Here is a 3753-nt window from a genome sequence, read left to right as displayed (position 1 = left end):
CGGCATCGTGGGATGAAGCGGCCCGGACCGACCTTACACGTACGCTTACGTGAGACTGGTTCCACCGACTGACATGCACTAGTTGCATAAGGTGGCTAGCGGGTGTCTGTCTCTCCCACTTTAGTCGGATCGGATTCGATGAAAAGGGTCCTTATGAAGGGTAAATAGAAATTGGCATATCACGTTGTGGTTTTGGCGTAGGTAAGAAACGTTCTTGCTAGAAACCTATAGCAGCCACGTAAAAACTTGCAACAACAATTAGAGGACGTCTAACTTGTTTTTGCAGCATGTGCCGTGTGATGTGATATGGCCAAAAGGATGTGATGAATGATATATGTGATGTATGAGATCTTCTTGTTTGTAATAGGAATCACGACTTGCATGTCATGAGTATGACAACCGGCAGGAGCCATAGGAGTTGTCTTTAATTTTATTTATGACCTGCGTGTCAACATAAACGTCATGTAATTACTTTACTTTATTGCTAAAGCGTTAGCCATAGTAGATAGAAGTAATAGATGACGAGACAACTTCAAGAAGACACGGTGATGGAGATCATGGTGTCATGCCGGTGACAACGATGATCATGGAGCCCCGAAGATGGAGATCAAAAGGAGCAAAATGATATTGGCCATATCATGTCACTATTTGATTGCATGTGATGTTTATCATGTTTTACATCTTATTTGCTTAGAACGACGGTAGCTTAAATAAGATGATCCCTCATAATTTCAAGAAAGTGTTCCCCCTAACTGTGCACCGTTGCGAAGGTTCGTTGTTTCGAAGCACCATGTGATGATCGGGTGTGATAGATTCTAATGTTCGAATACAACGGGTGTAAGCCAGATTTACACACGCAATACACTTAGGTTGACTTGACGAGCCTAGCATGTACAGACATGGCGATCTGGAACGGATCGGACACAGGAAGGACCGAAAGGTCGAGCATGAGTCGTATAGAAGATACGATCAACATGAAGATGTTCACCGATGTTGACTAGTCCGTCTCACGTGATGATCGGACACGGCCTAGTTGACTCGGATCATGTTTCACTTAGATGACTAGAGGGATGTCTATCTGAGTGGGAGTTCATTGAATAATTTGATTAGATGAACTTAATTATCATGAACTTAGTCTAAAATCTTTACAATATGTCTTGTAGATCAAATGGCCCATGTGTCCTCAACTTCAACGCGTTCCTAGAGAAAACCAAGCTGAAAGATGATGGCAGCAACTATACGGACTGGGTCCGGAACCTGAGGATCATCCTCATAGCTGCCAAGAAAGATTATGTCCTAGAAGCACCGCTAGGTGACGCACCCATCCCAGAGAACCAAGACGTTATGAACGCTTGGCAGTCACGTGCTGATGATTACTCCCTCGTTCAGTGCGGCATGCTTTACAGCTTAGAACCGGGGCTCCAAAAGCGTTTTGAGCGACATGGAGCATATGAGATGTTCGAAGAGCTGAAAATGGTTTTCCAAGCTCATGCCCGGGTCGAGAGATATGAAGTCTCTGACAAGTTCTTCAGTTGTAAGATGGAGGAAAATAGTTCTGTCAGTGAGCACATACTCAAAATGTCTGGGTTGCATAACCGCTTGACTCAGCTGGGAGTTAATCTCCCGGATGACGCGGTCATTGACAGAATCCTTCAGTCGCTTCCACCGAGCTACAAGAGCTTTGTGATGAACTTCAATATGCAGGGGATGGAAAAGACCATTCCTGAGGTATATTCAATGCTGAAATCAGCGGAGGTGGAAATCAAAAAGGAACATCAAGTGTTGATGGTGAATAAAACCACTAAGTTCAAGAAAGGCAAGGGTAAAAAGAACTTCAAGAAGGACAGCAAGGGAGTTGCCGCGCCCGGTAAGCAAGCTGCCAGGAAGAAGTCAAAGAATGGACCCAAGCTGAGACTGAGTGTTTTTATTGCAAGGGAAGTGGTCACTGGAAGCGGAACTGCCCCAAATACTTAGCGGACAAGAAGGCCAGCAACACTAAAGGTATATGTGATATACATGTAATTGAAGGGTACCTTACCAGTACCCGTAGTAGCTCCTGGGTATTTGATACCGGTGCATTCGCTCACATTTGTAACTCAAAGCAGGAGCTGCGGAATATGCGGAGACTAGCAAAGGACGAGGTGACGATGCGCGTCGGGAATGGTTCCAAGGTCGATGTGATCGCCGTCGGCACGCTGCCTCTACATTTACCTACGGGATTAGTTTTAAACCTCAATAATTGTCATTTAGTGCCAGCTTTGAGCATGAACATTGTATCAGGATCTCGTTTAATTCGAGATGGCTACTCATTTAAATCCGAGAATAATGGTTGTTCTATTTATATGAGAGATATGTTTTATGGTCATGCTCCACTGGTGAATGGTTTATTCTTAATGAATCTCGAGCGTAATGTTACACATATTCATAGTGTGAATACCAAAAGATGTAAGGTTGATAATGATAGTCCCACATACTGGTGGCACTGCCGCCTTGGTCACATAGGTGTCAAACGCATGAAGAAGCTCCATGTAGATGGACTTTTGGAGTCTCTTGATTATGAATCATTTGACACGTGCGAACCATGCCTCATGGGTAAAATGACCAAGACTCCGTTCTCAGGAACAATGGAGCGAGCAACCAACTTATTGGAAATCAAACATACTAATGTGTGCGGTCCAATGGGTGTTGAGGCTCGCAGTGGCTATCGTTACATTCCCACCCTCACTGATGACTTGAGTAGATATGGGTATGTCTACTTAATGAAACACAAGTCTGAGACCTTTGAAAAGTTCAAGGAATTTCAGAGTCAGGTTGAGAATCAACGTGACAAGAAAATCAAGTTCTTGCGATCAGATCGTGGGGGAGAATACTTGAGTCACGAATTTGGCACACACCTAAGGAAATGTGGAATAGTTTCAGAACTCACGCCGCCTGGAACACCTCAGTGTAATGGTGTGTCCGAACGTCGTAATTGCACTCTATTGGATATGGTGCGATCTATGATGTCTCTTACCAATTTACATCTGTTATTTTGGGGCTATGCTTTAGAGACTGCCGCATTCACTTTAAATAGGGCTCCGTCGAAATTCGTTGAGATGACACCGTATGAATTATGGTTTGGGAAGAAACCTAAGCTGTCGTTTCTAAAAGTTTGGGGATGCGATGCTTATGTCAAGAAACTTTAACCTGAAAAGCTCGAACCCAAGTCGGAAAAATGCGTCTTCATAAGATACCCTAAAGAAACTATTGGGTATACCTTCTACCTCAGATCCGAAGGCAAGATCTTTGTTGCCAAGAATGGATCCTTTCTAGAGAAAGAGTTTCTCTCAAAAGAAATAAGTGGGAGGAAAGTAGAACTCGATGAAGTATTACCTCTTGAACCGGTAAGTGGCGTAGCTCAAGAAAATGTTCCTCAGATGCCTGCACCGACTAGAGAGGAAGTTAATGACGATGATCATGAAACTTCAGATCAAGTTGCTACTGAACTTCGTAGGTCCACAAGGACACGTTCCGCACCAGAGTGGTATGGCAACCCTGTCTTGGAATCATGTTGTTAGACAACGGTGAACCTTCGAACTATGACGAAGCGATGGCGGGCGGCGGGCCCAGATTCCGACAAATGGCTGGAAGCCATGAAATCCGAGATAGGATCCATGTATGAAAACGAAGTATGGACTTTGACTGACTTGCCCGTTGAGCAGCGAGCCATAGAAAATAAATGGATCTTTAAGAAGAAGACAGACGCGGATGGTA

The sequence above is a fragment of the Triticum urartu genome, chromosome 2, assembly GCF_003073215.2.
Source record: "Triticum urartu cultivar G1812 chromosome 2, Tu2.1, whole genome shotgun sequence".
NCBI classification, from domain to species: domain Eukaryota; kingdom Viridiplantae; phylum Streptophyta; class Magnoliopsida; order Poales; family Poaceae; genus Triticum; species Triticum urartu.
Note: the sequence above shows the minus strand (reverse complement) of the source record.